Genomic DNA, 10,761 nt, shown 5'->3' with positions numbered 1-10,761 from the left:
AATCTTAGATTAAAAAAAAATCAATGTTTTAAATTAAAAAAAAAAAATACATATATATATATATATATATTGAGACAGGGTCTCACTCTGTTGCCCAGGCCGGAATGCAGTGGCACAATCATAGGACATTGTAATCTCAAACTCCTGGCTCATGTGATCCTCCTGCTTCAGCCTTCCAAGTATCTAAGACTATAGGGGTGCACTATGATGCCTGTCTAAAAATAATTTTTTAAAAATTCACTATGTGTACTATACTATAAGTTCTAATTTCTAATTGGTTTTTAAATTTTCTTACTACTGAATTATTTGCACACTTCATAGCTGTTGGATATTAACTCCTTATCTGATGTATAGCTCGCAAATATTTTCTCCCAATCTGTAGGTTGTCTGCACTCTGTTAATTGTATCCTTTGCTTTGCAGAAGTTTTTTAGTTTGATGTATTCCCACTTGTCTGTATTTTTGTTGTCTGTGCTTTTGGGGTCAAATCCAAAAAAAATGATTACCTAGACCAATGTCATATACTTCCCCCCCAGTTTTCCTCTAGTAGTTTTAGAATTTCTGGTCTTATATTTGTCTTTTATCTATTCTGAGTTGATTTTTTTTCCTTTCAATTTTTTTTCCTTTGAGTTGATTTTTGTATATGGTATATGATAAGAGTTGAATTTTATTCTTCTTCATGTGGAAATTCAGTTTTCCTAGCACTGTTTTTCACCCCCTTGGCGATTACTTCTTGGGCCAACATTTGTTGAAAAGGCTACTCTTGTTACTTGGCACCTTTGTTGAAAATCAGGTTTGGTTCAGTGCCTGTAGCTCAGCGGCTAGGGCACCACCTACATACACTGGAGCTGGCGGGTTCGAATCCAGCCCAGGTCTGCCAGACAACAAAGACAACTCCAGCCAAAAAATAGCTGGGTGTTGTGGCGGGCGCCTGTAGTCCCAGCTACTTGGGAGGCTGAGGCAAGAGAATCGCTGAAACCCAAGAGTTTGAAGTTGCTGTAGATGTGGGACACCATGGCACTCTACTGAGGGTGACAGCTTGAGACTGTCTCAAAAAAAAAGGAAATCAGTTAGGTTCATCGCTGGGCTTTCCTTTCTGTTCCATTGGTCAATGCTTCTTTTATTGTTATTATTTTTTTTGAGGCAGAGCTTCAAGCTGTTGCCCCGGGTAGAGTGCCATGGCAACCTCCAGCTCCTGGGCTCAAGTGATTCTCCTGCCTCTGCCTCCCAACTAGCTGGGACTACAGGTGCCCGCCACAATGCCTGGCTATTTTTTTGGTTGCAGCCATCATTGTTGTTTGGCAGCCCAGGATGGATTCAAACCTGTCAGCTCAGGTGTATGTGGCTGGTGCCTTAGCAGCTTGTGCCACAGGTGTCGAGCCAATGCATCTTTTTAAAAACCAATTTCATGCTGTTTTGATTATTATAGCTTTGTAGTATAGTTTATATTTTTTGCTTTTTAGGAATATCTTCAGTACATTATGTAATATATTTTGCTCAAGATTGCTTCAGCTATTCATGTTTTTCTGTAGTTTTATATGAACTTCAGGATTTCTTTTTCTATTTCTGTGAAAAAGCACATTGGAATTTTGATAGATTACATTAAACATGTAGAATGCTTTGGGTAGTATGGACATTATAACATTGATTCTTACAATTCATGATATGGGATGTCTTTCCATTTATTTGTGTCTTCAAATTATTTTTAATTTGTATTTATTTATTTATTTATTGAGACAGAATTTCACTTTATCATCTTTGGTAGAGTGCCTTGGCATCATAGATCACAGCAACCTCAAACTCCTGGGCTTACATGATTCTCTTGCCTCAGCCTCCAAAGTAGCTGGGACTACAGGCTCCTGCCACAATGCCTGGCTATTTTTAGAGATGGGATTATTTTTTATTTTTTAAATAAAATCTCACTCCTTGGGTTCAATTTATTTTTTAAATTCTTTATAAAATCATAACTCTGTACATTTATGAGGTACAATGTGCTGGTTTGATGTACAGTGTGGAATACTTACATCTAACTGATCAACATAATAATCTCCTCGCTTACTTATTTGTTGTGGTAAGACATTCATACTCTATTCATTTTTTTTTTTTTTTGGCAGAGTCTCAAGAGTCTCAAGTTGTCACCCTGGGTAGAGTGCCATGGCATCACACCTCATAGCAACAGAGTGCCTGGCTATTTTGTTGTTGTTGCCGCTGCAGTTGTCGTTGTTTAGCAGGCCTGGGCCAGGTTTGAACCTGCCAGCCTTGGTGTATGTGGCCGGTGCATTAGGTTAGTTCCCCCCACATATCCTCCCTCTTCCCGTCCTCCTCCCTCCCCTTCCTTCTTCTTCCTCTTCCCTCCTTCTTTCTGGACTATAGTTATGTTTTACATCAGAGAAATGCAAATCAAAACCACTTTGACATCAATTTATTTTTATTGATGTTTTGCAGTTTTCAGTGTGCAAGCGTTTTACCTGTCCTTGATTAAATTTATTCCTAAGTATTTTGAGGGTGGTAGCTATTGTGAATGAGATTGTTCTCTCTATTTCTTTTTTAGTGTGTTGTTAGTGTACAAAAATACTACTGATTTTGGGGGGGAAAGGGATTCATTGAGAGTACAAGAAACCAGGTTACATTGATTGCCTTTGTTAGGTAAAGTCCCTCTTATCATTGTGTCTTGCCCCCAAAAGGTGTATCACACAAGACACCCCCACCCTCTCCCTCCTTCCCTCTGTCTGTTCTTCCCACTCCTACCCCCATCCCTCCTTCCCTCTCGCCGCTCTCCCCTTCCCCCACCCCCCACCATGTACTAGGTCATTAATTGTCCTCATATCAAAATTGAGTACGTAGGAGTCATGCTTCTCCAGTCTTGTGATGCTTTACTGAGAATAATGTGTTCCATTTCCATCCAGGTTAATACAAAGGATGTAAAGTCTCCATCTTATTTATTTATTTATTTTCTGTCTTGCTGTTGAAGAAACTGAATCCCTTTTTTTAATGGCTGAATAGTATTCCAGAGTGTACATGTACCACAGCTTGTTAATCCATTTCTGGGTTGGTGGGCATTTAGGCTGTTTGCACATTTTGGCGATTGTAAATTGAGCTGTGATAAACAGTCTAGTGCAAGTGTCCTTATGATAAAAGGATTTTTTTCCTTCTGGGTAAGGTGCCCAGTAATGGGATTGCAGGATCAAATGGGAGGTCTAGCTTGAGTGCTTTGAGGGTTCTCCATACTTCCTTCCAAAAAGGTTGTATTAGTTTGCAGTCCCACCAGCAGTGTAAAAGTGTTCCTTTCCACATCCATGCCAGCATCTGCAGTTTTGAGATTTTTGTCATGTGGGCCATTCTCACTAGGGTTAGATGATATCTCAGGGTGGTTTTGATTTGCATTTCTCTAATAATTGGGGACAATGAGAATTTTTTCATATGTTTGCTAGTCATTCATCTGTCTTCTTTAGAGAAGGTTCTGTTCATCTCTTGCCCATTGATATATGGGATTGTTGACTTTTTTTATGTGGATTAATTTCAGTTCTCTTAATCAAGCTTTTGTCTGATTCAAAATATGCAAATATCGGCTTGGCGCTTGTAGCTCAAGCGGCTAGGGCACCAGCCCATACACCAGAGCTGGCAGGTACGAATCCAGCCCAGGCCACCAAACAACAATGACAACTACAACCAAAAAAATAACTGAAATCACTTAAGCCCAAGAGTTGGAGGTTGCTGTGAGCTATGATGTCAGGGCACTCAACCAAAGGCGACATAGTGAAACTGTCTCAAAAAAAAAAAATGTAAATATCCTTTCCCATTGTGTAGGTTGTCTATTTGCTTTGGTTGTTGTCTCCTTGGCTGTACAGAAGCTTTTCAGTTTAATTAAGTCCCATTTGTTTATTTTTGTTGTTGTTGCAATTGCCATGGAAGTCTTCTTCATAAAGTCTTTCCCCAGGCCAACATCTTCAAGTGTTTTTCCTATGCTTTCTTTGAGGATTTTTATCATTTCATGCCTTAAATTTAGGTCTTTTATCCATCTTGAATCAATTTTTGTGACTGGAGAAAGGTGTTGGTCCACTTTCAGTCTTTTACATGTGGATATCCAGTTCTCCCAGCACTATTTATTGAATAAGCAGTCTTTCCCCCAGGGTATGTTCTTGTTTGATTTATCAAAGATTAGATGGCTGTAAGATGTTAATTTCATTTCCTGGTTTTCTATTCCAGTCCAAATGTCTATATCTCTATTTTTGTGCTAGTACCATGCTGTTTTGATGACTGTGGTCTTATAGTACAGCCTAAAGTCTGGTATGCTGATGCCCCCGGCTTTGTTTTTTTAGTTTTTTATTTTATTTTTTGAGACAGAGTCTCACTATGTCACCCTCTATAGAGTGCTGTGGCATCACAGCTCAAAGCAACTTCAAGCTCTTGGGCTTAAAGGATTCTTTTGCCTCGGCCTCCCAAGCAGCTGGGACTACAGGCACGTGCCACAACACCCAGTTATTTCTTGGTTGCAGTTGTCATTGACAAAAAAAAAAAAAACTTCAAACTAAGAAGAGTGAAAGCCAGCTGAAATTGAAAGCAAAATTAAAAAAAAAAGAAAAGAAATGGAATTATTAATATCTACCCTGACTCGTGGTGCAGTCTGCCTCAGATGGTCAGCCAGTAAGCAAACACACTAGTATTTCATTCAGCAAGCTCTCACACCTCACCATTGCTCTCATCTGTAATTTATCAACGGAGCGCCATGAGGAACATGATTCAGTTAATGGCTTGTACTGGGTCTTTGCTTTTCCCCAGAAGCAGACACTGAGACAAGAATGTGAATGTTGTAGTTTGAGAGGTGGTCCAGGAAGCACCAGTAGGTAAGTAAGAGAGTAAAATAAAAAAAAAAAAAAAGAGAGAGAAGAAATTCAGTTGGAGGTGAGTTATCTAGCAGGTTCCTGGGACTCAATCCAACTGGAAAATTCTAGAAGACAATGCAGAAGAACACATCTCAGAATTATCCCAACTACGCTAGTTTTTTAAGCTGGAAATTGTTAATTCCCCTTGAGAGTAGTGTTTTCATTCAGTTACCATGAATTAATACTATATTAAAGGATGGTCTTTGGTATTGCTTCTTTTTTTTTAAGACAGAGTGTCACTATGTCACCCTCAGTAGTGTGGTGGCGTCACAGCTCACAGCAACCTCCAACTCTTGGGCTTAAGCGATTCTCTTGCCTCAGCCTCCCAAGTAGCTGGGACTATAGGCCCTGCCACAACGCCTGGCTATTTTTGTTGTTATTGTTGTGGTTGTCATTATTGTTTAGTAGTCTGGGACCAGATTCGAACCACCAGCCCCAGTGTATGTGGCCGGTGCCCTAACCACTGAGCTATGGGTGCCGAGCCAGTTATTGCTTCTAAAAAACAAAAACAAAAACAAAAATAATTATCCCAACTAGACATGAAGAAGCAGAGGTGCATGTCCACCAACTGCTAGCTGTCATTGATTGAGAAAGACTCCTAAGGGAATGTGACAAGCCGAGCACTTCCAGGGTACTCCGCATGTCCTCAAAGTGAGCTCTGGCAACCAGAAAATGCTCTTGCACAAAGAGGCAGTATCCAGTACCTTTGAGAATTGCGACTGGCTATTCACATTATTTTGAGCTCTTCAAATTAATTTCACAATTGATGATTGATTGAAATTAAAACTTCTATAATTTCCCGGAAGGAAAACAGATATGATAAAGCCTCCATAATTGTGAAAGAAATGACAGACTTTCTAATCTAATTTCTTAGATTAGCTTAGTTAGTTTCTTAGTTATAGAAATGTAAGTTCTTAGTTCTACTTGATATGTGGAGAATTGAAATACCAGACTGAAATACTCTTCTCAGAAAGATAAGGAAAGTTGTTTGGGAACTATTTAAATTTCTATGACCGCAGAAGTACTAAGAACAAAGAGCACTTGGAGATAAGCCAGGTAGAGCAAAGGTCTTTAAAATTAAACTATACATGCTCTGGTCCTTGCTATCATGGTTAACAAGTCTAATGAAGTTTTGTCATTTTTTTGGCTGCCCGGCATCTGAACCCCTTCTTAGGTTTGGGGAATTCTTGACCTTCTGAGTCGTTAGGAAGAAGAAATAGTCTCCCAGTATGAGTTGGAAGTTCCAGACAATCCATTTTCTAATTTCCTTTGTAGCCGAACATGGGCACAAAACTGAGTCTCAGCCAATCAGAACCCCCTTCGCAGACTCTGAATGGGGAACTGGGAATGCAGATAAGCAGGGACGGTGAAGAACCGTCTCCAAAGGCCACAGCAGCTGCAGCGAGATAGTTTCTGGGGGCCGCAGAGATGATGTTCGAGCTCTATTTAGTGACACAGGAGGTGAGGTGGAGGCATCTAGGGGCTGGTAATAGTGACAGTGATTGCTTCACTTGGACAGATCTTTGATGTGGTTTGGGGCTTTATCTAAATCCATGTTCTTCAGTCTCCCCAGAATTCTATAAGCAATCGAGTACCTTTCAATATGTTCGTTTTACACCTAACATGAGCCAAAGCTGGTTTCACTTAGTTATAACCAAGAAAGTTTACTGCTTCAAAGTTTGGGACCCAAACGTAGGGTATTTATTGTCAGTAGCAAGTGCTAAGATGTAGAATTGGTGATCCCATAACTCGGAACTATTCACAGACTGCTGTGCAGTACTAAGAAAAAAATACCTTCCTAATGCCCATTTCAGATAGTACCATTGAAAAAAATAAACAGGAAAATTATCCCAAAAGTCAGACCCAGGGCCCATGGGTATTGAAAATTAGATTCCAAGATAAAGAATATTCAGTGATGGGCTAGCCACAGAACTCTCTCCTTTCCAAGGCGGGATCTCACCATTCCTGTGCAGTCGGGTAAGACGTGTGCTACAGAGTGGCTGGGAGTTGTTTTCTCCTCCTGCCTTTTCCAGAGCAGACTTTATATTGCAGTCCATTGCTGGACTGCTGCATGGCTACAAGAGCAAATGTAGCCATGGACCAGAGACAACTGAACTTGGGCCCAGCAATTCTGGGCCTAGATGTAGTGACTCAATGAGACTCAGGGATGCCACCTCTTAGGGAGTATATGAAGAATTTCCACCAAGTTATGAACATTTTTTAAAAGAGATATTGGGCGAAGGGGTGAACTACAACAAAAATTTTTGGTTTCCTACCCAACATCCATTAGTCTTTCTCCTTCCAAACAAAAATCACTAATATTCAAGGGTCAGTCCTTCCCTACAGGGACTCTTTCCCTCCTACAAAGAGAAATCCTACTTGGTCTGAACCAAGCTGTCCCTTTCTGTTTGCCAGTGATTGATTTGGGTTGAGAATGGAACCTAGTTCTGGGCGCTAAGACATGAGGAGAGGTTTTCAGAGGAGCTCCAGAAAGTTTTCTCCTGGCTGCAAAGGAAGCATTGGGAGAAATGGCCTTTTCTGCCTCTGAATGCTGCTGTGTCAACATAGAGCCAGCGGTAGTCAGCTCAGCAAGAAGAGGCCAAAGACTCAACCAAAAATAAAGCCAAAGCAAGAATGTCTCATGGTTATAGTCCGTTCTTCCTTTGGACTTCTCGATCTGTAAGACAGTACATTTTCTTGTCATTTAAACCACTGTGAGTGAAAATTATTTTGTTACTTGAATCCCAGATCATACCAATTGATCTCCTTGCTTTTATGAAGGGTTAATGAGAAGACACAAAACATTCTAAGAGATATTAGTCTGATCCCAAAACTCGTACAGGTCATCTTTCACTGCATGACTTTCGCTAGACTTTTAATTGTTTATGTAAAGCATGCTTGTTACATAAAATCTTATTGGTTTACCCACATCGTAAAATGTTGATTACCAGAAAAGTAGTTTATTCACTTGAGCTATCCGTATGAACTCATCAGATTTTTGTGCCTTGACCACCACTCCATATCCTGGTGGGTTTGCTTGTCAAAGAGAATCTTGAGTAGCTCCTACAGCTGTAGAGAATGAAGCTACCTCTGAAGACTGATCCCAATATTGTGAGAAGGAATTATTATTTTGCTATTCTTAAAATAATATGTAAGACATTTAAAATACAAGGAAAACCATTAGTTCTATGCTTTTGGCCATGAGAAACTAATATTTCTTCTAGATTTTCCTATGCAAATTTCTCAGAGGCAAAAACAACCCAACATTTACTATGGATATTTTTAGAAACATTTATAGGTAGGAACTACATGATAGCAGGATGATGTAAAAGCATTTTTTGCAGAGCAAGAATGTCCTATCATGTCCCTTGAGTGGCCAGAAGACTATGTCATTCCAACTCATAAAAATGTTTTGCTATCTTATTACCTCCATCCTGAGTAACTTATTTAACTCATTTGACTTTGGTGGAGAAAAAAGAGACTTATTTTTCTTGGAATAAAAGGGAGAACTTTTAAACTTGTTCTTGGATTGGCATGTGGGTTTTGAGGAGGAGAATGTGACTGCCTGGGGAATAATTTGTAGGAAAAAGGAAATCACAAGTGAATTAAATAGATGAAAGGACATCATAATGAGGCTTAAAGCATAGAAAATATTACTGACATAACAAGATACCACGTTGTACTTTCTAAAGTGTGAGTACTGAAGAGTATTAAGTTTCCTCTGTGAAATTACACCAAAGGTAGAGTAGAAAAATCTTGTTTGACTCTTCTGTCTTGGACAAGGGACTTAATTTTTATTTTTTTTAATTTTGTTAATTTGCCCATCTTTATTTTTTTTTTTTTATTGTTGAGGATTCATTGAGTATAGAGGGACTTAAATTTTTTTTTTTTTTTTTTGGCCGGGGCTGGGTTTGAACCCGCCACCTCCGGCATATGGGACCGGCGCCCTACCCCTTGAGCCACAGGCGCCGCCCGAGGGACTTAAATTTTTTGAGACACTTTTTTTCTTTTTCTTTTTTTGAGACAGTGTCTCACTATGTCACCCTCAGAGAGTGCTATGGCGTCTCAGCTCACAGCAATCTCAACTTCTTGGGCTTAAGTGATTCTCTCGCCTCAGCCTCCCGAGTAGCTGGGACTACAGGCACCAGCCACAATGCCCTTCTATTTTTAGAGATTGGGGTCTTGAACCTGTGAGCCCAGGCCATCCACTCACCTTAGCTTCCCAGAGTGCTAGGATTACAGGCGTGAGCCATTTTTTTCACTTCACTCTCTTTCAAGGCTATCCTGAAATACTGAATTTTCTTAGGTCTTCTGTCAATGAAAATGCTCAACTAGATGGTCTCCGAGGTGCATTTCAACTGTAGATTTGTGATCTAATTTGCATTTGGCCCCATCTTTCATATGAGCATATAACCTTCTCATGTCCTCATCTAAATAACTATAGATGAGGACACTCAACTGAGGATCTAAATTTTTCCTATCAAGTGATAAGTTACAGAGATGGGTTTCAGAGGAAGAAAACATGCCCGGGGGATCTTCAAGAACGGCCTCGGGACTTCACTTGCTCCCACATCCCTGCTCTGCCACTTACTTGCTGAGCCTCTGTCTCAAAAAAAAAAAATAATAATAATAATAAAGTAAATATAAATAAATAAATAAACAAACAAACTTGACAGGAGTGGAAGTGAAAAATCAAGGACATGTTAGTCCAAGTTTATGGGGATGATGCCATGAAGAAAATAGCAGTGTACCAATGGAGTAAATGTTTTTCTGAAAGAAGAAAAAGCATCACTGATGAAGAGGTCAGGGTGACCAGCAATGAGCAGAACTGTCGAAAACATTGCAAAAATTCATCAAATTGTATGTCAAAGTCATCAGCTGTGAGAAGCATAGCAGACCAAGTAAACCATCAGTAGAGTAGAAGTTAGGAAAATCTTAACTGAAAATCTTGGCATGAGAAAGATGTGTGCCAAAAGGGTCCTGAAAGAACTCACCAATAAGCAAAAGCAAAGGAGATTCAAAGTTTTCCAAGACCTTTAGGAGAGGCAAGATAATGTTCAGGGCCATGTTATCACTGGTGATAAAACATGGGTATACCAAAATGACCTGAAACAAAATGTCAAAGTGCACAGTGGAAGTCACCCAAATCTCTATGACCAAAATAGATCTGATAATCCAAATAAAGAGTAAAAAGCAATTCATAAGGATTGTTCCTTACAAATCTATACCAACAGGACAAACAGTTAAACCAAGTTTACAATTTGGAAGCGCTGAAAAGACTGTGTGAAAAAATTGGATGAAAACTACCTGAATTTTTCACCAGCAACTCTTGGCTCTTGCATCACAACAATGAACCAGCTCACACAGCACTCTCTGTGAGGGAGTTTTAAGCCAGTATACAAACAACTATATTGGAATACCCTTCTTATTCACATAATTTAGCCTTAAATGACTTTTTTCTTTACCTAAAGATAAAGGAAATGTTGAAAGGAAGACATGTTGATGATATTCAGGACATCAAGGGTAAAAAGAGTTCCAAAATTGCTTTGAAGAGTGAACTGGGCAATGGCATTGGTGCATAGCTTCACAAGGGGAGTACTTCAAAGCTGACCTTAGTGACATTCAGCAATGAGGTATATAGCATTTTTTCTAGGATGAGTTCATGAACTTTTTTTTTTTTTTTTTTTGAGACAGAGTCTCAAGCTGTCACCCTGGGTAGAGTGCTGTAACATCACACTCACAGCAACCTCCAACTCTTGGTCTTAAGTAATTCTCTTGCTTCAGCCTCCCAAGTAGCTGGGACTACAGGCGCCCGCCACATACCTGGCTATTTTTTTTATTATAGTTGTCATTGTTGTTTGGTGGGCCTGGCTGGATTCC

Source organism: Nycticebus coucang, chromosome 3 (assembly GCF_027406575.1).
Source record: "Nycticebus coucang isolate mNycCou1 chromosome 3, mNycCou1.pri, whole genome shotgun sequence".
Taxonomy (NCBI): domain Eukaryota; kingdom Metazoa; phylum Chordata; class Mammalia; order Primates; family Lorisidae; genus Nycticebus; species Nycticebus coucang.
The sequence above is the reverse complement of the archived record's forward strand: the minus strand, read 5'-3'. Positions refer to the sequence as shown.